Source organism: Mytilus galloprovincialis, chromosome 12 (assembly GCF_965363235.1).
Source record: "Mytilus galloprovincialis chromosome 12, xbMytGall1.hap1.1, whole genome shotgun sequence".
In the NCBI taxonomy this organism is placed as follows: domain Eukaryota; kingdom Metazoa; phylum Mollusca; class Bivalvia; order Mytilida; family Mytilidae; genus Mytilus; species Mytilus galloprovincialis.
The window spans coordinates 21,802,456-21,830,391 of NC_134849.1; the positions used below are offsets into that span (position 1 = coordinate 21,802,456).

Sequence of the window (27,936 nt, forward strand, 5' to 3'; positions counted from 1 at the left end):
GTTTCCGTCTCTACTGGCTTTATGTAGCAAGGTTCGGCTAAAATTACCAACCGAATCAACAAAAGCCCCTTTATTTATTAAAAGTTGGACTATATCATGATTGCCACACACATATGCAGCATGAAGGCATGTTATTTCGTCTGACATATTTGTTTTTTGAACTTGTGTATCAATAGCAGACCCTTGATCTATCAGAAATTTAACCACGGCAGAGTGTCCACCTAAACAAGCACCATATAAAGCTGTCTGGCCATACCGGCATATTGAAATAACATCCGCTCCTTTTTGTAAAAGAAATTGAACAGTGTTTAAGAAACCTTCTCTGCTTGCGTCATACAATGCTTTGTTTAAATTGGCTCCTCTCTTCAAAAGCATATCAACTATTTCATAATTTTGGCGTTGACAAGCTGCAAACAATGGGGTATAACCGTATCGAATAGTGGTGGAAAGGGATACATCATTCTTAGTTTTCCATTCTTCAAAAGTCAGATTCACATTTACGTCATGTCTTAAAAGATATTTGACTGCTTCCGTATGTCCTCTCCTAATTGCTAAACACAAGGGAGTTTGTTCAACCCAAAAAGATACACAGTGATCTGTAGGTTGGAAGAAAATATCATGCTGCGTTCCTTGGAGCATTCCACACATGAGCGGTTCTATGATTCCAAACATACATGCTTGAAACAGGTCTTCATACTGCTGCAATTTCCAATTATTTTCAGTTTCAGTTTCATGACCATATCTTATTAGAATGCGATCATTTTTAAACTTGCCATCAACCTCTTTGTCTGAGTTATATATTATTTTGATACTTTTGTTAACAATTAAATAATCTCTTACAAAAGGTGTGCTGCTGATTGCACTCTGTAGAATCTCCGATAGCACATCATTTCCACCAATGTCTGCTAATATCATAGGAGTATATCCATATTTATATGTTTTTTTAACATCCATCCCATATCTACCGAGTATCTCAATATTTTCATAAAGACCTAACCTATACGCATGATATAACATAGCTTCATTGTGTAATAAGTTGTCTGTGTAACCGTTGGATACAAGCAATTTTGACAATTCCTTATTTCCACTCTCAAAAAGTGATATCAAAGCTTTTCTTGTGTCTTCGTCTGATATCGTTATAGCACAACTTTTTTGTATTAAACAGTTTGATAAATCATAAAACCCCTTGTCTATTGACACGTAAAGCGCAAAATTTCCATTTTTATCAGGTATGCTAATATCTAAACCCTTGTCTATAAGAAACTGGAGTAATTCAACGCTATCTGTATTGCATGCAACGTGTAACAGTGTCCTTCCATTTACATCTATTTCTGTAAAATCCGCACCTTTATCTGACAGAATTTTGATTGCCTTAATTGAACCATGTTCACAAGCCAGTTTTATGAGCGATTTTCCATCAGCACTTTTATAACCTATATATCCCCCCTTATATAAAAGAATTTTAACCGCTCTTTCACAGTCTTTCTGTACAGCACAATACAACGCTTGATTAACATCTGCTTTTTCTTCAAGTAACATTTGTATCAAGAAACCATGGCCTTGTTCGCAAGCAGCAACCAAAGGCATGTCACCAAAGTTGGTTTGCATGTTTACATTTGCCCTATTTTTGATCAGCGACTTAAAAGTTCCTATGTCACCTTGTACACATGCCTCATATAAAGGAGTCCATCCATTTCTAATCAAATTTCTGGTAGTGTCTTGTTTCTGGAGTTTGTCTTGTCTGTTATCTATTTCATTTGAATTTTCATTTGGTCCTGCTTTGTCTTCCCCTAAAGATTTCAAAATGCGTTCATTTATAATCTTACCCTCTGTCTTTGCCAAATATATAGGGGTGTGTTTGTCTCTATTTGGATGGTTGATATCTGCTCCATTTTGCAATAGAGTTGTTATTACGTCTACAGAGCCTTTCCTACATGCTTTGTGCAAAGGTGTTTCTAAATCCACATCAAGCATATTTACATCTGCAGCTTTGTTTATTAACATTCTGACTATATCATTGTTTCCACTACAGCAGGCGGCATGAAGTGGTGTTTTACCATCATAATCAACTTGAAAAATGTCGGCATTACTATCAATGCTTAACTCCACTATCCTTGTATAGCCTTCCTCGCATGCAATAGATAAAGCAGTTTTTCCGTTCATATCCATACTATTTATATCACAGTCTTTTTTTGAAATTAGTTTTTCTACAATTTTGCCATAACCACCATGGCTTGCAACTATGAGTGAATCGCTACAAACAGTCGCTCCTTTGTCAAACAAAAGCCGTGCGATGCTTTGATGACCACTTAAACAACAAACATACATGGGTGTCCGATTATATCTATTTCTTTTATTTATATCAGCATGTTTCTCTATCAGCATTTCAACTAAACTGTAATGCCCACCAAAACATGCAGTGTAAATTGGTGTTTCAGTATTTTTATTAGTTTGGTTTATGTTCGATCCGTTATCTAATAGGATTTCGACCGTGCGTAAGTGTCCTTCTCGACACGCAGCTGTCAATGGTGTAAACCATCCATTTTGTGAATTAACATCATCCCCCAAAGAAATAAAAAGATCAACGAGTTCGTCATACCCACGCATACACGAAATGATGAAGGCGTTAATCCCGTTTTCATCCTTAATATCAATCCATCTACTCTTAACGTCATCATCTAAATCCTTAATAACATTAATAAACTTTTCTCTGTACTCTTTGTATCTCATTTGCACATTGTTCAAACACCAATGTATTTTTCCATTTTTAAGGTCCATTTTTAGCCTATCTATGTATTTTTGCTCGTCAGTCGAGGAAATGACAATTGTAAACTCACCATGTGCTTTTTGTATTGACTCCAGTTGTACACGCTCAGATAGCAATTTATCATCTGCATATTTGAGAATAGGTGCTATTAAAGCTTTACCAAAGTAATCACATAAAAAGTCAAACATTTTATCGTGTATAACTTTGTAGTCTTTATCTACTTTGATAAAGTATGTGTCAACACAAGCGTCTAATTTGTCTTTAATTGCTGAGAAAGGTGTATCACGTACTAGTCTGCAGCAATCACAAATGTTTTTAAATTTCATTTCTTCCACAATTTCTAAATCGTTTAAAACATCAAAATTAGTTTCGTCGATAGTGCCGTTGTATATGACACAAAGTAATAATACACAGAATTTCTCTTTGTCAAAAATTTTCAGTTTATCCCACTCACCAGAAAACATTTTGTATGGACTGTTCAGAAACTCATTTACGTCAAAGACATCATGCTGATTGAACAGAAAACACATTAATGGGGAAAATTCTTTTTTTATTACAATATCTGTTAACAATCTATCATTCTCTTTGAGATATTTGCGGGCTATTTTGACTTTATCTTCAGTTGAATAGTTCCCTGTTAAATCAAATGGTTCCTGAAATGATTTTATCACCTTTTTGACGTTTTCCTGTTTAAAGATTTCAGTACGGCAAGTGGCTAATACTTTTGTCAATCCCTTAGATAGAATGTATTTGACAAAGTCCTCAATTCTTATCCAGTTCTCAATATACTTGATATTTGCTGTATATTTCCCAAAAATATCATCTATTAAAAACACTTGACGAATATTATCTTTAAATCTATTTTTGATGTCTTTAACATTACTGCACGGTACTATACTGTATCCCGTTTCATAGCATAACTGCAATGCTAAATTTTGTGCAGTAAGGGTCTTTCCCATTCCGGAAACTCCAGATAACAGTACACAATGCTGGTCTTTCAATATTTCTAATATATCATTAAAAATGTCGGTTTTGATAAAATCTTTACTATTCTGCTTCCATCGTTCAATTTCGGGAATATCAGCTTCTGCAAAAACACTTGATCATTAATGCCAGACCCAAATGTTGCTTGTGGTGTATTTGATTACTGTTCATTTTTATCGGTACTTTACTTTCAACCAAATGTTTTGATGCTTGTCTCTTGTACCCTAAATACTTGCTAACTTTAATTAGTGAATTTTCTTTTTATTATTTATTTACCTAATTTCCGAAATTTAGAATTTCCATTTAATAAGGATTGTCTTTTCTGATGTAACGAAACGTGTTTAGGTTTTGACACATTTGACTATTGAACGCTTATACAAAAATTAAACTTGCAATTTGGTGATCTTATAATTAAACAAACCATATAAGGTTTCATACTCCAATAATGTCTTTCCTTGTAAGGCCACAGTCTGAAAAGAATAAGGAGTCTGTCAGTGTCTATTAATGTCGAACCAATAATTTAACATCAATTTATATTTCTGGCAGCGGGATGCAGAGGCTAGCTCTTAAAAAAAAGGCATATGCTATAAACACAGGAATGAACCATTGAATTGCAGCTGCTTCTTTATACACGTTTAAATATGCAGCCCCTGCATATTTGTTTTAATCTTATCCTTTAGTTATGGCAGAAAATTATATGAATCCTCTCTGTCTGAACATATACCTTTTAATTTATCCTTGAGTGACTAATGAACATGCCACAATCAAGTAATTACCTATAGCGAATAATGTGGAAGATTTTGAAGCAACACATCTTTAACATATTAGACGATTATGTAAATATGGACCAGCAAGTTTTCAAAAAACGTGTGAAAAGTATTTCAGTAATCCAAATTAAAAACGAAATTTAGCTTTATATGAAACTTGTATGGAAGCAAACAATGTCACTGATTATGCAACTCGGCGTGTGACTCACTTACTGTTTCTACAGTTTTGAAATATTACATGTACTTGATTGCACAAGAATTAACTCTACATATTTTATAAATCAAAACAGTAATAACCCACAGTAAAAACAAAATCAAACATATTTCGAATGTAGACAGAAAATCAACGATAACTTGGTCAATGCATATGCTTTATTTTTTCAATATTGTAATGGCTGATCGGTCACATGAGAGGCTAGTGTTAATTATAAATAAACCTTTCTTATCTAATTAAAATGAATTAAGAACACGACAAAATTTCAATTTTTATATACCGGGTATTAGAGGTAGTAATTTTACTAAACATTCAAATGAAGTCAAGTTCAAAGTACAATAAACACTACAAAAGTTCAAATGCCACTCTGACACCATCAACATAAACAAAATCCGATGTAAAAATACAAATATTTTCAGTTTGATTAGAATACTTTTCTAATAGACTATTACTTCATCTTTTGTACTTGAAGATGTTCGTATATATTTAGAAATGTCTAAATATTCTCAATACCATATGTATCAAATACTAAAAGAGGACTCACAATTGTGTTGTTTACTGGAATTTATAAACAAGCGACCAGTGTGGTTCAAACATGCTTTAATGTATCAAACATGAATTTTCCAAGAGAGGACTTTTTTACAGATCCTCTCTCTATATTCCTTTTTGCAGGATGATTGATAATATATATTTCTTTTGCTATTATAACTTACATTTTCAAGTTTCAAGATTCTCTCCTTATTCTGTCTCAGCTTTGTACCCATTTCTGAGAGCTCTGCGTGTACTCGTGAAAACTCTGTATCACCTGATTTACAAATAACATCCGCATATGTCACTAGTACTTGTATCTCCTGTCGAATATTATCGACTATTTCAAGACCAGTAGTTGTACCTTGGAAGAAGCTTGTACCTAATAATAAAATAACAAATATCATAGGATTAACAAGACAAAACTGAACAGCATCTAGTACACATTGCATGTATTTGTAGAATAACAAATGATAAGTTTACACTTGTAGTCCATTTTTATGTTACCACGATTTTGTCGTGAAATGTTTGTTTTAGACAATCACTCATGTTTAGAATCGTTCTGTAATAGGATTCAGCAGAAAAATAAAAAATGCAGTTATAATATTATAGACCTAATTAGTTGACAGTCTCTTGAGGATGGAAATTCCCAAAATATTACAAAGCCGTCAATGAGTATCGAGGAAAGGACGAACACTGTTATAGTGAAACCATTGTGTGTATAAATGAATAGATTGTTGCTTTATAACGTACAGTAGCTAATTTTTTTATTACATTTCCATGACGAAATCAAATTAAGAACTGGGACGAATAGGTAGGTGCTACAAGGTAAGTCGAGCATACACCAACAATGTAGGTTTAATTGATAACGATAAAGCAATGGCATTGCAGCAGGTCGGTCACGGTCCCCCAAAGATTTGTACAAATGTTCCCAAAAGTGTAGCAACCTCGGCTTTAACCATGACACATTGAATTTAAAATCTTATATTTGGCGGTTCCTTTTTCTGAAAAACAGTTCGCATACGTCCTAAATTTTCATCGGTTTTTTAAGCTATTGACAATTTGTTATCGTCTTTTAAAAAAATCGACACATGTTTTAAGACGGTGAACAACGAAGAACATGTTATCCATCGTAAAATTATTCAAAATTTTGTAAACATGTTTTAGGTTAAAGAAGATAATCATCATAAAATAATCTTTTCTGTTACATTAAATTAGAAAGTAAATTCTCCCGAAAAAAAAAATAAACAAATTAAAATGAAAGAAAGGAAAAAATAACGAAATATTTTAAAGTATAATTTTCAAGTTTTTTACAGTAATAAGTATTTACCATTTGTTCTCCATTTGTTTAGTTCTCCGATGATTTTACTCTCTTCAGCTCCATTTAATTTAAGAAGATAGATAAAATCTTCAATTCTTTGTAAGGACAAATTAAACTTCACTGTATCCCACTCTGTGAAATTACAGTGAGCCCAAGAATTTCTGATAGCTGATCTAACCTGGAGAAGATATCAAATGCATATATATATATATATATATATATATATATATATATATATATATATATATATATATATATATATATACAACTCGTCTAAACATCAATCCAACAATGTTAGATCTGCAAATTTGCTTTCGCAAATTTTTGGTTCTTCCCTCGCCGGGATTCGAACCCATGCTACTGTGATATCGTGACACCAAATCGCCTGCACTGCAGCCGTCCCGCTAGACCACACGACCACCTGGGCTCTCAAAAAAAGAGCTTTCGCTGGCCGTGTGTTACCTTTCCACGTCAGTTTTAATCTAGCGGCGTACTGCAGTACATGATATATAAGGCATGAAGATGTTATTGTTACAGATCAGCTAAATTATCTATAGTAAAGGATCCTACAAATTAATGTAATATACAGTCACAGAAAATAATTATATTTATAAGTACGTCTGAGTCAGTGACAACTCTACAACAGATGTATCCATATATATATATATATATATATATATATATATATATATATATATATATATTCTTATCCTAAAAGTGTAATTTTTTTTCAAAGAATAGACACAAGGAATAAACTATGTTATAGATAAAAGAGGGACCGAAAGATACCAGAGGGACAGCCAAACTCATAAATCGAAAATGAACTGACAACGCCATGGCTAAAAATGAAAAAAAAAACAACAATAGTACACATGACACAACATAGAAAACCATAGAATAAGCAACACGAAGTATAAAGTTCTTACGCTGTTCATACTAAATTCAGGCAACCTTAGATGTAGCGGGGAAATTTGTACAAGGGTTAAAAAGAAATTCTTAATATACGAACAGTTCCTGTTAAGTAGTAAAAAATACTTCATTACAAAATAAGGATATCGACTTAAATATCATTTTTTAGTATTTTAATAACAATTATAACAACTATTTTTGAATTATTTGTTTTTCCTAAAAGGTATGTAATATAGTAATGTAATTAACGAAAATGTTGATTTTTATTTTAAAGTTCCCTCAAGCTTTACAATATCAACAAATTTTATACAACACTTCTTCAGTAAAACTTAAGTGTTAAAAACTTCTAGAAAGTAAAAAGAAAGTGCAATCCGCTATTTTCATCAGTTTGAAAGGTTATCTAAATTTCAAATTGGTATCTAAACAGTACTTATTCCTGAAGGATTAATAATCAAAATCCTGGTGGTAAAATAATTTGTGTTTACATATGATAGTCTTTATATTTAATCTATTTTTATGTTCTGATACATGTGAAATGCATATTCAGATTTGTATAAACATGAAAGAATTTACAAAGTTTAATAACAATATATATGCATATCCTTACCTCCCTTGCAGCCGTCTGTACGTTTCCAGGAAACATGTCTATCTTGTCGATCAAGCCAAGCAAAGCAGATGAATCACATGATCCGTCAAACGCTGTGTAATGTGCCATGTGCGTCTGCAGAAATAACTTTGACAAATCAACAGCATTCTGTACATTATAATCCCATAAAACTGTACGATAACCATGAGTTGTCTTGTTGTTATTGATTGCTTCATAATTGAGGTACATACTTGCTGCGCCATATGTTCGTAGATGATTTGTATTCGATTGTAAGTCGATCTGATCGGATATCTTGAGCAGGTTGTATAAGTTAGTAACAACGGGGTCCACATATTTTCTTAAAGCTGGCGATAAAATACTATGCAAACAAATACCAACTACGAGCCAATTTGTCTTGTTGTCTTCTAAGTCTCCTTGAGGACCTGATAATATTTAATACAATAATGTTTAGTAATCTTTATTGATATGTTTGTTAAAATTAAAATGATCGTAACTGTTTTTATGTTTATACTAAATCAAATTCGTATTTGTCTCGAAGTGAACCATGTGGTTTTTGTAATTCTTAGCTGATTTACACTTTTCTTGAGTTGTAATTTATTTTCATTCATTAAAGTATGGATTGTTTGATCATTGTTTTTTATTGATAAAAACTAAAAAATGACGTCATATAGTATTGCTATCCTCTGAATTTACAAGTGAGACGTCATTACAAAAGGTGACTATGCCTGATGACGTTACATTCAAAGAACACATCTTTTTGGAGGATCATTGAAAATTAAACTGTCTCTAGTGAAAATATGGTATCACATTTAGTGCAGTGGAAGAATTCATATATAAGCAACCACAATTTAGTTTACATGTAATTGATATTTTTGTTTTAGAAAAAAGGACTAAAGATGCATAAATGAGACATATGAAACTTAAATCATCTTACCTGCATGTGACAGATGTTGGATTTCACTTATTTTTCTCTCTAAATCAACCGAAATTGAGCTTTTTATTGGGGTCTGAGTAGCCATTCTATCTATCAACACGAGGACTATGCAAGCTCCTGGTTTTCGAAAATAAAATTATTACTAGTAAGCTTTGAAATTAAAAATCAAAAAATTAGAATTAAACTTTCAAATTACAGTTTGAAATCTCATCAGTGCCTAGTGGAATAGTGTCATCACTTTGTATCTGTCCCCATTCTGGACGTTATACGAGTGAAATTATATTTCTACTGATTTTCTTTTCTAAACTCAATGATTTCTGTTTGATTTTATGTATTTACATTTATCGGCACTTTGTACATTGTCATTGTTGGGCCATTAATATGAGGCAGGCATTACCTGTGAATGAGGACGAAGTCTGTATGCATTATTTTTTGTAACTTAAATATTTGTTAAAAGAGAAAAGGAAATACCGTAACTTTCCGATTTTACTTGTGACGTTATTTAAGTTATGACGTCATGTTCAATGTAAACAAAGAAACGCAATGCATCAGGTAACGTTAATTCATATCAAAGACTAAGAATATTAAAAAAAAAAATGAAAAATTGGTATTGTGTTCCTTGAGATCCTATATTTTCCTAGACTACTCAAAGTCTCACGACAACGAGACCAGAAGATGGAAGTTGATTTCTGCGTTCTGCGCAAATGCGGGAATAAAAAAAAATGACAAAAAAAAGTTTGAACGAGATTGAGTTCATTAGTACAATTTTCCCGTTTTTTTCATTATTGATTTTTCTACTGTAATAGGGGAATTCGTCCCCATATAAATAATGGATAGGACTTGATACCTGAAAAATTTAACCAATGAAGATTGGTATGCGTGAAGCAACGTCACGTACTCTTATCCGTCTGCGTCATTTTATCTACGAAATACCCAATGTTTCAGTCATATAACCGAACAACTATCCAACGTTTTGTACGTGTGAAAGTAATTTAACTTATAATTTTATTAATATTCTTAATCGAAAAAAGAAATACAAAGAAGACTAAATGCCGATAAACAGAATTATGGCATTTTTTTAAAGGGATTTCATCAGATGAAATATCAGCCCAACCCTAGTGGCATCGCTTGCTGATAATGCTGATACAAAAGCGAAAAAAAAAAAAAACTCACTATATTCTAGATATATCTTGTTTCCTGAAAGTAAGACATAATAGTCAATACAGCAACAGAGAGGAGAAAAAAGTTATTTTTACTTCTATGTTTTATAACTGTTTATAAATTTAGGTGCTTGCTGTGTATAATTGAATTAAATCACATCACTCTGTACATAATATGAGCATGCGGTTTCTTAAGTAGCATTTTATTTGAACACGTTTAAAGATCTGTGATTCTTGTAATAAAATATGTCACGATCAGGAAGGAAACTGGATGTATAAATGATTATGATACTTCCTGTAAGAATGTCCTTCGATAGTAACATTGCTCAATTTTTGCATAGTTTTAAAAAGAAATATGTAGCGTTAACTGCACTATGCGAAAATAGTATGCCTTGCTGTTCCAATAGACTATTGATTGTCACGTCAATCTTTGTCAAAGTGCAAAGGCGGAGCTTAGTTGCTTTGACAAACAAGTGGGTTGAATTCATTAGCCTGAAAATTGATAAACTATTACAATTGAACAATAATGTTATTTGTTACAAATAAATAGTTATGACCACATCACTGTGTGTAAGTTATTGAGTCCTATGAAAAATGTTATTGAGTCCTATGAAAATGTTATTGAGAATGAAATGGAAGGTGTGAAAGTCAACATGACTTCATGCCTTCAACAATAAGCAAAATAAAACGTTCCTTATAGCAAGTTTAAGACAGCCTTTAGCACAAACTTAAACAGAATGTTACTTGTTTAACTAGTTAATAATGATTTATATTCAGATAGAGTTAAAATCAATCATTTCACCTCAAAACACATAGTTTTGAATCTAAAACAGTCAAGTAGCATAATCAACGTTCTTTAATACAGCATCTGTATATAAGATGATACATAGAGGGCTTCTTTTCATACTTTACAGTTTTTTTTACATAGAAATACATAATTAGCACTATTTGAAACAGTCAGTATAACATGTATAATAATGATATCAATGTTGTGTTTAACATTGACTATGGAAAATAGTAGCCAGGGTGAGAGACTATTGTGCACTCTCCTTGTCTCTCACCCTATTTTTGCATAGTCATTGTTAAACACAACATTATTATGTAAATAAAATTTGCTATCACGTTTTGTATAAAAATTTCTGAACTATCTGACAATCACTTTGTTTTGCTTTTAACATTTTTAATTAGTTTTGTCTTTTTAACAAAAAAGCAAATTGTTTTAGGTTTTAAGATGTTTGATTGACAGACGATCAAAACAACTTTCAAACTTTAAGAAAATCCGCTAGCTTATAGTTTTCTGTTATATGAAATTAAGAAATTTGAAGGATTTGATGATACTTGATAAGCTTTTTACATTTAATGTAGATCTGATGGCATGCATGACTGCATCAGTAGGACATTTTCTGTTCTAACAGTTAGGTAGAATCTAATCTTGTTTCACAATCAGTGGATATATGATTACACTTGTAATAACTGTATGCAACAGGTTCATAACGGGAGATTTAAGTCTGTAAGCATATAATTAAAAAAAACTTGGCAGTACTGGTATAGTTAATCTCAGATTTGGTTGAATGTGTTATTGTTCAAATATGTATCCCCTTGAATACAATGGGATATCGTCAATTCCATTGCTTCACTGGTATTCCACTTCTCATTTTGATGGAGACGCAATCCTTTAACTTAAGAATATGTAGTACAGTTACAACAATATGTAACTACAAATAACTCATCATAGATACCAGGATTAACGACAGTGTCAACTAAAAATATACCTTAAAATCTATTGTCAATTTATAAATTATATCCTTATTTCGTGTTCTGCTTAAAATAATTGTAATAAACACAAGATTGAAATCAAAGAGGGTTGATATGTTATTATAGTTTATAGTTTATCATAGGAACAAGATAGTATCGGTACGGCGAAAGTGAGAAAAGCACTCGAATTGAGATGACCAATGATAATCTGTTTATTGATATTTTACCAATGAAAACGTTTTTAATTTCATTTTCATCCATCAGGTATTACATACATACATATTATCACAGGTTTTCTATCGTTTCTATTTAAAAAGAAATATTAAATGTTACTTACTTAAGCTAACATTCCTCCACTTTGAATTTATGATATACAAAGTTATAATGGGAAAACACATATCAAGTTCAATACATAAGATAAGTAAAATCGTTTCTATACAAATATTGGTATTGCACCAATGCACACAAACAATGTCAAATCGATTTCCTATTGCATGACAGAAAACTTTCAGATAACTTTTAACAGGTAAATTATAATATAGGAGAATCATTGAATTATCTTACACAAGAAAACTTACTTAATCAATACAAAAAATAAAAGCTTAAACAAAAAGTATTTGCAAAAAAATGAGACCTTAGTTTTAGTGTAAAAGATAAATGTACAGTCATTATGCACTCTACTATGTAAACAATTTCGGAAGCACTGGTGCTATTGAACTAGTCTTTTCTTATCGAACAGACAAGCTAACTCTGTTTATAAAACTAACAAAACATGAAATAATATAAAAAAGAAACACAAATGATAGTTCAAATACCATTGTCAATGAAATTTACAATTGAATTGCGAACCGTATGGTCTTCGATATCTTTTTTGTTATTAAAAAAACTCTAATTGTTTTTGATATATTATACAAATATATCATGCGAATAAGGTATAATTGCCAAAAATATCGGTTATGGTAATCATATTTCAAGAGTCGTTACGCGAGGGAAATTTGTTTATCTCGAAACCGGTATTTTTGACAAATATACCTTGTTAGGATGATACAATTGTTTTTTTTTATAACAAAAAAGATATCGAAGACCATACGGTTCGCCATCAAGAAAGGAAAATGGGTCATATTGAAATTCATCAGCTCAAATTGACAGCAGAATCTATTTCAAAGAGCGAAACTGACATCATACTGCAAGTTTAAATCGACCGAAGCACAGGAACACCTTTGCTTATATTGTAAGTCTAACATCTGAAATATATGCATTCATTGAATAATAAACAGAACATAACCGATATATAAGTATAAAACGTACTGTCATAGTTTGATCGGCTATCTCATTGTTAAATACGCAAACAAAAGAATATATACGCAAACAAAAGAATAAATACGCAAACAAAAGAAATACCAAAATCACCTGTCATTTCAAAATATTTGTAAGTCATGGTTTCGACTAAAATATAATAAACATTTTTTTGTTTACGACGCTTATCATTATTGGATAATTTCGTTTGGCGCCTCTATTCACCCTGTATAACCCCGATACAGATGAAACCGGACGTTGACGCGTTCGAATCGAACACATCGTGTAACACTGAGTTCAGACAGAAAGAAATTAATACTTTTAAAGAAAATCCAATATCTATTCTTCGGATATTTTGCTCCAATATATTCTTTGCCATAATACTCATTAGTTACTAAAAGGTTTTTCAAATATGCGGAATTTTTATATACAAACATCAAATAACGCACGACGATATCAATGATAAAACGTGCTTGGTATTTTTAAATATTCAAAACTTCATGTTTCTTGTACCTCATAGTTTTTATAACATACATTTTTGAAAATTTCATAGTTAAAATTAACAAACTTATAAAGGTCGTATGTATGTGTTGTGTCTAGAAACAAAAAAATACACGTTTAAAAGTGTCTTTACTTTCATGTTGTGTACGCTTCGTTGTCATTACACCTTTTTATACTGTACGCTTCGTTGACACAATATTGCGTTTGTCAATGAATTTTGCGTGTATAAAATAATGCTTTGATATGATTATAACCAATATGCATGTTTAAAAAATAAATAATTTACCACCATAACATGCAGACAGCAACCCATAATATCCGTTGTATTGTCGAAACACTCTTGGAGGTATTTTGTACATGTAAAAAAAAATCCTTATGTATACGAAAGTTGAATTGGTAGAAATACATTAACTCGACAGATGCAAATATGACTAAGCATATAGATTCACACGTCCGAATATCTAATTTGAAAGCATTTTAGAAAATGTTTACCATACGACAGTCAATGTACGGTTAGGGGTGGGTTAGGGGTGGGTTAGGTGCCCGCTAACATGCTTGTAATCAGTGGTTATATATATTTTTGTGACTATTTTTTGCAAAAATTAGGCTGTTAGTTTTCTCTTATGAATTGTTTTACATTTATCATTTCTGTGTGATTTTTTAGCTGACTATGCGGTATGGACTTTGTTCATTGTTGAAGGCCGTACGGGGACCTATAGTTGTTCATTTTTGTGTCGTCTGGTCTCTTGCGAAGAGTTGTTTCAATACCACATCTTCTTTTTGATGTAGACGGCAATCAAAAACAATTAATGGATTATAGGCTTTTGGCCTGAATCTCAGAGGTGGGTCCAAGGGGGCCATAGATTACAATAGAGTACAGTTTCTTTAATGTAAAGATATAAAGATGAAGAGATACTTCTTAATATTAACTGAATTGCTTTCTTCGATTATGTTTTTTTTTGTTTGTTTAATTTTTAAGGTATAAAGATTATACTGTAGTTTCCTCGAACATTACAGTCTTTCTACTGTGATGCCAAAATCTACATGATTGGTAATTCTGGTACTTTAAGCACCTTGAAGTCTATACCCACCCATATGCATTTCATTCAAATTTTGACTTATTTCGGAGAAGACCAAAAGGACCGTATCTATATTCCCCAGTTACCTTTGGCGTCATCGGTAAATTATGCAATTGAGCAAAGCATCAATCATCAACCATCAACCTAACCTTAGACATTTGCTTTGTTTCTTTTATCATGTCTTAATAGTTATCAATAAAAAATTGAAACGTTTCACAGTTGATACTTAACAATTTCTGGACCCCTTTATTTGTTAATGACACGCGTACGTAATACCTGATTGTTGGCTGCTTACCGTTCAAGATAAGCACAAAGTAGCAACACATAATACATGTAGATCCTGGAAGGAGGCCCTCCGGAATTACGTCAGCGAAGTATGGACTGCCACTGGATAAAATGAGGTATATTGAACAAGGACACAAATGTTGCCTCTCAACAGGCCATTTATGGACCTCTCAAAAAGTTTTTCAAGGGTTCGTAAAGTACACGAGACATTGGATCGTATATTCCCATTCGTCCTTTGTCGATATTTTATGTATACTTCTTAATATTAGTCAGTCCGTACGTGTACGGTCCGACCGTATGAGTATTTTGAAAAAGTACGCATACGGCCCAGACCGTACGCGTACGGTCCAAATACTCATACGGTCTGGAACATAATCACTGACTAATACTTTAGATACACATGATTTACCTCTCAGTTTTAATTCGCTTTGAAATAACTATCAGTTACTACAATTACTCCTTTGTCGATATTTTATGTATATGGTTTTTGTGCCTTGTACCGACATTTTGAGTTGAGCCAATTGCAACTGTACAGGTTTTTTTATGGTTTTTTTTATAAGTTGTGCTGTTACACCAGTGTCCCAGGTTAAGGAGAGGGTCGATGGCTCACATGTCTGATCCCGCCGCATTTTTTTCGTGTCGGTCCTACGTCGTGGGCCTGTATAACATAGGTTATATAGATCTGTCATATGTTTTATTCTTTGATTAATAATCCATAAGTTATAAATAAATAACCGTTAGTTTTCTCGTTTTTATTTTTTCACAATTTTTTTATATTGGTGTCTTTTATAGCCGACTATATGATATAGGTTTTCCTCACTGTTAAATATTGTACATTGGACTATAATAATTGCTTTATTCACCCACTTCATTTAAACTTTGGTGGAAAGTTGTATCACTGGCCATCACACCACATCTAAAAAGCTTTATATGTAAAAAAAAACAAAAAAAAAAAAACATCCATAGATAAAGCAGTTGGAATGCCATCTAAGGCATTCGGCAAACTAAGTTCAACGAGCTCCTATGTCTGCTTTCGTGTAGGCGAATTTGGACCAACATCAGCATTTTGAAGAGCCTCAAATTGTGAAAAGGAAGTCATTAATGTTTTAATGACTGTTTTATACTTTTTGAAACTTTATTTCCTCTGGAATATATTTGTTAACTGTTCATTTCATCTGGAATAACGTTGAAAGTCCCAACTTCAATAGAAACATTCCTATCAGATGTACGCTGGTTAAACACTGCAATTTTGGCTTTGGGTGACTGGTGATTTAAGTTAAACTATTTTGACTAATTTAACGTATAAACATTTACAATAAAATACAGAAAAAAGGGTCGCCGACATCATCTCGAATACCTTGACAAGAAAGTGATTTGTGACGGTTTTTGTCAACGAACTGTACAGTGATTTTTTAAAAACGCACAACGAACGCGCCACATTTAGTGGAACGAACAATACAGTAAGAGAAAACTTATTTACTATGATTTTGCGTTTATTCTTAGTTCTAGGGAACATTTGAAGGCACGTAGTAATTCAAAGTATAGTTATTTGTTATTGCTTAAGGTATTAATACGCAAAGATGTATTCACGAAAAGATATTCAGCATTGTTTATCTCATAAAACGTATGAAATTGCACCATGTCTGTGCGTTTTGCATCTATCAGTTTTATCAAACGTTCTATGCAATATCTAAAACTAACAACAATTGTATAATTGAATAAATAAACTAGCATGCACATTGACATATTTATATATACTCAAATAAGTTCTAGAGAGGCATTCCAAATTGTTGTCATCCTAAATATTGTCCTGATTATCGCTTCGAACGCGTCAACGTCCGGTTTCATTTGTATCGGGGTTATACGGGGTGCTATTTGTAACTAGATTTAATGTTTTGTATGTTACTTGATATATATATTCAACCCATTGAAATTGATTTGTAAATAAAAAATCTATAGTTTATATAACATGTATAAGTCACACTCAAATATTTAGAATATAGCAAAGTGCTCTCGACCAGTGAAATTGTCGAATTTGGTGTCTCTTAATTGTGAAGAATGAATGTAAATCATGTTATTATTAAGGGATTACCCTATTATTTGGGTCTATTTACAGTTCAAAACAAAGAGTTTTTATAAATAAGTTACAACTGCCCCGAATTACATTTATCAGATTGAAAGGATTTATCTCAGTGATTGAATCGGACTAAAAATTGTATTGTAAAACAAACAAAGAAATCGAAATAAGTTGAAGCTTACTAGTGCAGTAAAATGTGTACCTCAATTGTCATTATCTTTATATTAATACATTCAATTTACTAAAACAAATTGACAATATCAAAGCAATTCCAGAAAAACTAAAATAAGTCTTCAAATACAAAATCACCTAAATCGTTAGCTTTCCAAATCTCTGATTACTGAATGGTTGGGAAGAATATTCCAATATTCCGATAAAATAAAAAAAACAAACAAAAGGAATTTGAATATATCCAAAAAAAAAATAAAGAAATTTTATTAGAACATTTCTTTCACTTAACATGCTTAATGCAATAGTATTTGATTTAAAAACCTTTTTTAGACTGTGAAATAAATTAGTTTTAAAATAAAAAATTTAAAAAAAAAATTATACTGCAAATAGAAAAGGATAATTTCGGCTTTCAAACTTTTGTATCTGGGCGTCACACGTAGGTCTTGTGTGGACAAAATACACTTCTGGCGTATTAAAATTTTGAACTTGTTGCCTTTTGTTGGCTGTTGTTCGTGTGATTCTTTGTCAATTGTGTTCTCCAATTTATTTATATTGTAGTCCTGTGTTGTCATTTTGATGTTATATATCACATGGCCATAAAAGTGCGAGGTTTGGCATGCCACAAAACCAGGTTCAATCCACCATTTTTTCCTTTAAAAATGCCCTGTACCAAGTCAGGAATATGGCCATTGTTATATTATAGTTCGTTTCTGTGTGTATTACATTATAACGTTGTGTCGTTTGTTTTCTCTTATTTTTGAGTGTAAATTCACATTGCGATAAGACGTGTCACGGTACTTGTCTATCCCAAATTCATGTATTTGGTTTTGATGTTATATATATATATGTTATATTTGTTATTCTCGTGGGATTTTGTCTATGTGTGTTACATTTTAGTGTTATGTCGTTGTTCTCATCTTATATTTAATGCGTTTCCCTCGGTTTTAGTTTGTTTCCCCGATTTTGTTTTTTGTCCATGGATTTATGAGTTTTGAACATCGGTATACTACTGTTGCCTTTATTTCTCACTAAAATATTACATGATTTACATTTATACTCACAATCATGAAACATCTATTTCCATCTATTCGTTGTACTCTTGGTCACCTAATGTATATAACGCATTTTTTAATATTACACAAATTTAAAAAAAAAAACAGTCCTTATGCCACTAAAACTAATCATAAATGAAATGCTAAGACATGAAGTCATGCATCAATAATAAACATTTAGTTTACATTGACAATGTTGACAATGAAACAAATTCTTCAATAAAACCAATCAAGGGATCATTTGAGCCTTGAGCACATTATAATATTCTAAGTTTGTAAGAGAATGATCAGCCCTTTCTTCATGGTTAAGTACGAGCGTTAGCGAGTATTTATCATGAAGCAAGGGATTATCATTCTCTTACATATACTAAATTTATCAAATAATGTTATTTATCTGACCGATAATTGTTTGGGGGAGCGAAGGGTTAAATCCAAGCTTATGTTCATTCTTTTGCAATATAACAGATTATTTTTGTTTCTGTTGATTTGATTGAATGTCTTGTGATGTGATCGATTTGCCGTGCTGAATAAACATGACATAACCGCAACTTGAGTTAATACATGTACATGTATGTACCAAGGAATTCAAGGATCTATTAGTCACCTACCTACTTCACATAAATAAAATTAGCTTTATGACAAATGCTTTGGTGTATTACTTCTAATAATCCTTTTTATTCAATAGAAGAAATTTGTGAGATCTTAACGTTTCGCCTATACATCTAGCCATCATGGAATAAACAAACACCCTTAATCATTAATCATTATCTGTATTGCAACTACATGTTATAGATTAACAATTAATGATTTAAATTTAATTCTTATGTTTCTGGCAGTACATGTTAATTAAAAGAAATTTATATTCTAATTACTAATAACAGTGTCTAATCAGCAAAAGTCTGGCATACTATGACAAATGTGAATACAAATTCATATTGTGTTTTCTTACCAATTTCCGAATATTAAGATTATATAGTGTTGTTGTCAAATTATACCCGGATTTTATTTCCAGAATTGGCTATCTTTAGAATTATGGGAAATATACGAAAGATATAATAACATAAAATAATTCCCCAAACAATTATTGTCGTACCAGTACTCGATTTGGCCGTTTTATTTTCGTGTGTTAAATTTTGGCACTTTCATTGGAGGCACCAAAAACAAAAATAAAACTTCTACCAAAATAACCCAACTTACGGTATAAATAATTACAATATCAGTCGGACGGTACCTAGGCAGGTCGAGAGTCCCCGAGAGTACCATACTATCAGGAGTCAGTGGTCTGATAAGCACATGATGCATACTCTATTTGTTATGCAAGATTTCTTCGTTGATGAACATGATGAATTAGGAAATTGTTAAGAAAATAAGATTCAAAATCATTGATGCATAATTGGTATATTTAGTATGGTACTAAATTTGTCAGTTTATCTGATATATAAATCTCTGGCATTTGAACGTTTTTGGTTTGAGCGTTTTAAATGAAGTACACGTAAGAAACTCCGAAATGAGGAATGTGAAATAATTAAATCGAAAAACCTAACGGCATATAAAGGTTGCAAACTACTTATCCTACCTCCATGACAAATATGTTGTTGTCCCCGCAGATAAAGCCCCAAACAATATCGTTTGTGTGTGTTAAACTCATTACAATAACTGCTTGATAAACTAATTAGGTATTGACACTTCACTTGGAAACTCAACATATACCCTCACGAAACTTACCAAAGAGGAAATCCTGGATAATCATAGGTCTGTTCTATGTATCTTCGGATTTTCAACCGAAGATGAAGAACTGGATCTTCCTCAACTGTATTGGATACCAAAACTACACAAGTTTTCTTACGAAAAGAACGGTATATTGCTGGGTCTTCCAAGTGCTCCACGAAACCTGTTTCTAAATTATTAACATCTATTTTATCAACAATCAAAGACAGGCTTCAAAGTTATTGTGAAACTGCCTATTCTAGTGGTGGCGTGAATCAGATGTGGATACTTAAAAATTCCAAAGATCTTTTAGGGTACATACAATCTAACTCATTTTTTTCTTGCAATAGTATTAAAACTTTTGACTTTTCTACGCTTTACACAAGTATTCCACATTCCAAACTAAAAGACAAATTGAAAGAGTTGGTATTGCTTTGTTTTATAAAAAAGAATGACCAACGTAAATACAAAGTAGGATTTTGTAAAGGATCACTCTGATTCAAACAAATTTTTTTCTGAAACTGACATTATCAAAATGCTTGATTTTTTGATTGACAACATATTTGTAACGTTCGGATGACGTTTTTTTCAACAGACTGTCGGTATTCCAATGGGAACCAATTGTGCCCATCTTCTTGCTGACTTGTTCCTTAGGCTGACTTCATACAGGATCTTCTTAAGAAGAAAGATAAGAAGTTAGCGAAATTCTTTAACTGTACTTTCCTCTCATTAGATGACGTTCTTTCACTAAATAGTTCAAAATTTGGTGACTATGTTGAACACATCTATTCCATCGAACTAGAGATAAAGGATATAGAGATACAGCTAAGTCGGCCTCATATATTGGCTTACATCTAGAAATTGACAATGAGGGTCGGTTGAAAACAAAAATTTACGACAAAAGAGATGATTAGAGCTTTCCAATAGTGAACTTTTCATTTCCATGTAGCAACATTCCAGCAGCACATGCATACGTGGTATATATCTCCCAATCGATACGAAACTCCCGTGCTTGCATTTCCTATCATGATTATCTTAGAGGGTTGCTGTTCACAAGGAAGCTATTAAGCCAAAAGTTCTAAATGGTGAAGCTGAAATCATCCCTTCGCAAATTTTACAGACGCCATCACGAGTTAGTTGACCGTTATGGAATAAACGTTTCACAAATGATATCTGATATGTTCCTTACGTCGTAACTACAATCCCCTTCTCTTTCATGAATGTGACCTACCGAATTAGACTTTTTACCGGATTTGTTATAACATAAGCAACACGACGGGTGCCACATGTAGAGAAGGATCTGCTTACCCTTCAGGAGCACCTGAGATCACCCCAAGTTTTTGGTGGGGTTCGTGTTGCTTATTCTTTAGTTTTCTATGTTGTGTCATGTGTTCCATTGTTTGTCTTTATCTTTTTCCATTTGTAGCCAGGCGTTGTCAGTTTATTTTCGATTTATGAGTTTAACTGTCCCTCTTGTATCTTTCGTCCCTCTTTTATATACATAAAATAGTTGAAAATCAAATGTAGCATAGGAATAATTTACATACAAAAAATAACAGAAAAACAAATAGTTTGTATCGAAATAAACGACTACTACTATATTGCAGGCTCCTGATTAGGGACCGTCACGTAAAACAGAAGGTGGTTAGTTTCAACATGTGAATGGGCGCTCAACCCTTCATAATCCTGATACAGTAGCGCATCATAATGATACTGTACAAATCATTTACAAAATATGACCAACAGCAACAAACAACAAACAATTACCGCTTTCTAACAGGCTCCTGACTGCGGACATGCACATATAGAATGTTGCGGGAATAAACATGTAAGCGGCCGCCCACCAGTCCCCGTAACACGATACATTAGTCTAACCGTACAACGTTAACATAAGAACAAACTATAACAATATGTTGATAAAGGCTAAACTCATCATATGGATACACATTGAAATACATCTACCAAAACTTGGACATGTTTTTTTTGTTTGGTTCATTATTTTGTACATAAAATAGGCCGTTCGTTTTTCTTGTTTGAATCGTTCTTTACTTGCAATGTCCTCGCCTTTAATAGCTGACTATGCAGTATTGGCTTTGTTCATTGTTAAAAGCCTCACGACGACCAATAGCTGTAAATATCTTTAATATCTTTGTTCGTTTTCATATATATACCTATAAACATAATACATTTAGAAAATAGTTAAACCTATCCAATTCTCGATTGTCATCTATAAAATTGAGAATTGAAATGAGTAATATGTCAAAGAGACAACAACTCGACCATAGAACAATCAACAGCAGAATGTCAGCAACATGTCTTCAATGCAGCGAGAAATTCCCACACCCATGCTTTAGGCAAGAATTCAGATGTCACCATACAGTTTCGAGTATTGATCATGGGTCTATTGTTATTACAAGTTCTAGCCTGTTTGCGGATTTGATATGAACCTCACTTTTTCTAATGTTTCGCGATCAGTTCAAGAGTTCCTGTAACGGAAGTACATGAATAAAGGTGCTTCGGCCGAACACATTTAAAAATGTCTTCTTGAGATTGAAGTAAATATAGATTGCTTGATTGATTGTTGCGTCTAACGTTTCTTTTAACACCATTGGCTATTTTGTGATGGAAACCGGAATGCCCGGGAAAATCCTACAACTATCGGTAGAAAAACTGACAATGTTAGTCAATAAAGATCGGAGGCTAATGAAGCTGCCACATGCATATTCTACCACACAACCTCAGTGGTACAAAGCTAGTGACACAATGGTTGGACTATTCACACTACGTGGCTACTGAAAAGAAGCTCGATTGAAAAGATGTCAATATACATATACAGTGTTATGTCGAAGTCAAAATTACGCTGTCAGAATTGCATTTAGTTATCAATGGTTATATTAAAGAAAATCTACAATATAAAATTAATACTATGAGTCAGAAGAGCATTTATTTAAAAAAGTAAGCCCAAAATATTGATAGTTATTAAAGCTCCCTGTTAAGATTTTTGAATTTAAAAAAAAAACAATGGTTGGAAAAGGCTGACTCGGACCACTGTGTTATGTTTGCATAAGTATTTTTTGGTCTCAAATCGAGAGAAAATATATCAAGAATTTTTTAACATTTTGATAAAATGTAAAATAACAAAAATAAAGAACTCCGATTAAAATTCATAACGGAAAGTTCCTTGTCAAATGGCAAAATTAAAAGCTCAACCACATCAAACGAATGGACAACAACTGGCATATTCCTGACATGGTACAGACATTTTCTTATGTAGAAAATGTTAGATTAAACCTACTTTTATAGCTGTCGACGCCTCTCGTTTTTATATTAATTGCACAAAATTCGATTATATTACCAACAAAGTTTACCAAGGGTAACATTTTTTTTCAAGATTAAATCTAGAAAAAAAAATAAGCTATAAATCTCTCTGAAATATAATTCCGAAAGATACAAAAGGAATATTAAAACTGATAAGTCAAAAACAAACTGGCAATGCCTTGTTAACATCTATCAGTCAGGGGTTTTACTTAAACAAGTAATAATTGAAATTACCTATATAAGTAATGTTGAAAACGAGGCTTTTTAAAATACTGCTTATATAAGTAACTTTTCGGATTATTATTTTTAAAGGTGTCGAATAATACAGATTTTACAAGTTTTAACAATTTTTCCCTGTCATCTGGTTATTTTTCCCATGACATATTAAATCTAATCCTTCTGAAACACTAATTAACTTTCTGACGCACTTATCTTTCATACCAACGCTTATTGGTCAAAGATTAGTCTCTTGGGACAACTAAATTTTCATTTTACTCCAAAATCTTGTAGGTAGACTGATATAAATAGATAGATACTTGTGAATTGATTAAGACTTGAAGTTATTTATACTTTGTAACCCAAAACAAGTACACATGATATTTAGAAATCACACAAAGGTCTACTGGAATAGATATTTGGTTTTGCTAAGAGGTGTATTCTACAAAGATGATTATTTGCGTAATTTATACTTTTATATTGTTATAGAATAAATACAAATTGTGTGCGACAAAGGAAGTTTTCGACATCATAACGACATCTTTTAAATTACATCAAAGGTGAATATTCTACACGTCACTGTATTATGAACTCGGAACTGATAAGATTTATCAAATAATTGTGTTTTACACTTACAAGTATTATCACATATTGATTTTTATAATAATAAATATATTTTAATTAAATACGATCATTGGTAAATTTCCATTTATTTGGCTAAAGATTCTTCTCCTTCAGCCAACTTGTTAAGGTGCATGCGTGTATGTATTCATAATTCATCTTTTAACGCTATGAATTTAATTATTGTCATGATTTGCCCCCTTTTGTTAGAGACCAAATTAGACCCTAAATGAGAAATAAAACAAATTTGAAATAATACTGTTCAATAACTTAAAAAAATTCCATACAAATATTTATCAAAACTAAAGTCACACATTGATCTTTGTAACATTTTACTCTCACATGTCCTTAACATCATCATGCCGTTCATCTGTAACTTTAATCACTCCTTCATAAAAGAGCGAACCACCAATCGTGAAAACTCTTTGTTCCGGAGGCGTTTCATACCTAAATTTATGAGGCTCGCCATGCCATTTGTTTTCAAATCGATTCCACTTTTTTACGTCATACCACATTTTAAAAAATCGCATAACTTGGAAGTAAACCTTTACTTCTTTTGCATCTATTGGTACTTTTATAGCAGACCCACTTCGAGTTGTTTTTTTTCACATGAACATCTCCGTTCAGTTTAAATTCAACTATCATTTGTGTAAACCATTTGTTGGATAAATATTTAAATCGAGCGTATGTGGCCGAGACACATTCTAATTGTACAGGGAGGTCAGATAATGTGGTGACATATGGTATTTTTGTAGATGGTCCAGGAGGGTTGTTTTTTGCCTTTACCGTATATTTATCCCATTTCAACCATGGCTCTTGGTCTAGATTCCTACATTCACTGTCAGTTAAAAATGAATCGCTATGACTACACAAATTACCGACATTTGTAACTTTATCAGAGCTTGTTGAACTATCAAAACAGTCTGCAATAGTAATTATGTCAGTACTGGGTGCATGGGTACATCTGTCAGAATTGGCTGCATGTTTAATTCTGTCTGTACTGGATACATGTGTAACTTCATCGGAATTGGCTAAATGAGTTTTTCTGTCAGAACTAGATGAATGGGTACCTCTCATAGAACGCAACGAATGGTTTCTTTTGTTTAAACTTGCTGAATGAGTAATTCTGTCAGAACTAGATAAATGGGTACCTCTCATAGAACGCAACGAATGGTTTCTTTTGTTTAAACTTGCTGAATGAGTAATTCTGTCAAAACTAGATAAATGGGTACCTCTCATAGAACGCAATGAAAGGTTTCTTTTGTTTAAACTTGCTGAATGAGTAATTCTGTCAGAACTGGATGAATGGGTACCTCTCATGGAACTCATTGAATGGTTTCTTTTGGTAGAACTTGTTGAATAAGAAATTCTGACAAAACTGGTTGAAAAGGTTCGTTTGCTGGAACTCGCTGAAAGGAATCTTTTGTTAGAACTGATTGAACGAGTTATTCTGTCAGAACTGGATAAATTGGTTTTAATACCAGCATTGGATGACATGATGCTTGAGGAATGAGCTGATTCTGAACTTCCATATATTTTTTCTGTATGGGACCTTCTTTCAGCTCTGTCAACATTTAAACTGACACCATCATTTTTTTTATTCGTTATATGACCGACAGTAGAAGACAAAACCCCGATACCTACATCTAATAAAGCGTTTCCTACGAACTGTTTTCCGAGATTTGTAACATGTTCACCCATTGGTCGGTTTTCCTTGTTGTCGTCTAGTCTTTCCTCAAGTAAGCCTGCCGTAAACCCAAGTACAGACTCTGAAGCTTTATTAGTTAGAGCAAATTTAGTCATTTTTTTCAGTGATATACTTCCCCTTAAACTTGGAGCCATCTGTCCTGCTATGTTGGTAGAAGATACATTAGCAACTGCCCCAACGGTTGTAGCAGTTCCACCCCCTATAATCGCACCTGTCCCAGCATGCCATAAAACTTCGTTCAATGTAACATCAACACCATCAACGAATTTTTTTTCAGCGTCGGCGGCAATAGAGAATACTGCTCCTCCACCAGAGGCTAAACTTGCATTTCTGACAATGGTTGCACCTCCATTTGTTATTTCAGCACCAGTTGCACCTGTTATTGCTCCAGCAATAAATCCAATACATAAACTCTTTGCCCAGTCCTCAAAGTTACATCCTTTTTCTATACTCTTGCGGTTGATTGTCCTCATAAGACTTTGAGCACCTCCTCCCAGACACGCTGCCATCAATGTTCCTGAAGCTACGCCACAAATGCTAATACCAAGTGACATGAAAAGCAAAGCTATCCGTTTTCTATACCTCCATATCTGTTCCTCAGTATCACATTCGGGCCAGAAAATTGATCGCCACCTAGCTTTTGAAAGCCATCCTTCGGTGAAATCAGCCTTGTTATGATACTCAGCCCTTCGTTCATGATTTTTTAATATTTCGTATGCAGCTACTACCTCGTGTGCCATTTCATCATCACCTAATTCTCCTGCGGTATCGGAATGCCAACGACGGATTTCTCTGTGATAAGCTTTTTTAATTTCTTGATCTTGCTTTTCTTTATCCAATTTTCGAATTTCTTTGAAATCTAGCTTAAGTATTTCGTAGAGGTTTCTGCCTTCATCTAATGATGTTTCTTTTGAAACATTAATTTTTCTTATACACATTGTTTTTTCTAATGTATGGTCGTCTAAATTACTTTCAATCACCGTTTCTTTACCGGAAATATCAAAGTGAGTGTCCTGTACCCATTTTCTAGGACCAACAACTACTTTCTTACACTTTTGGTTAATTGTTTGAATCTTGAACTTGAAATTATCTTCACAGCGATGCAAGTAAGATGAACCGGCTGACACAAACTTTGACGATGACGATAGTAAACAAACTGGGTCATATCTATGATAAAAATATATTGCGGCTTCGCAGTCCTGGGTGTTGTTCTTCACAAGGATTGATTTATACTCCATCATTTTAAAAATTAATTACGAGGAAATCTTTCGACATGTTTTAGATTAGTTTGGCCGTTTTTATTGTATACATTACAGTTTTGGTCACTAAAAATACTGCAAACATCATAAGCTTCAATTTAGCACTTTCGACCCCAACTGTATGCAGATAGTCCTTGTTTTTTCCTGAAAAAAAGGTCAATAAAGCAAATCAACGAAATGAAGATATATGAAAACCTCTAAGAGATTAAAACAAATGGTTCAGAGAACAATGAGAGGCCTTTCCACATCAGTTTTCTAAAAAATTGAGAAAAAAACCACTTCCGGTTTCCACAAGTATTTATAGACGTCCAATCATAATTCAATTTATTTATATTTCAAGTCGTCAACATTGAGTTTGTTTGGAAAATTCAGAAATTAATATTTGTATTTTGGCATCGCATGTTTTAGACATCATTCTAACTTGTGAAACGGAAAAAATACCGACATACTATCAATCTAGTCAAGTCTGTGAATTAAAAAAGTTTTTAGGGGGTTGACCGCATACATGGATATGTCCCTATTCATTTTGATAACATACATCATGCACATGAACACGTAACACCTTTATTTACAGTTTTTTTTAAAGGAGACCCATGGAAAGACAGTGTATTGAGTGATACTTTTAAATCATTTTATGTATCAATTTTAATATAACCCCCCTTAATCTGCATCTGTACATGTATCTAAACCATGTAAAATT

General features: G+C 32.6%; 1 long non-coding RNA gene across 1 annotated transcript; it reads right to left on the bottom strand.

The window, feature by feature from the left end:
• Positions 1-1,315: 1,315 nt before the first annotated feature.
• Positions 1,316-9,468, bottom strand: LOC143054166 (uncharacterized). The gene is made up of 6 exons (XR_012971581.1): positions 9,032-9,468; positions 8,098-8,519; positions 6,591-6,759; positions 5,446-5,642; positions 4,173-4,221; positions 1,316-3,854 (listed from the first exon to the last, which is right to left on the bottom strand). It is a non-coding gene; the product is annotated as an uncharacterized LOC143054166 (long non-coding RNA).
• Positions 9,469-27,936: the final 18,468 nt, after the last annotated feature.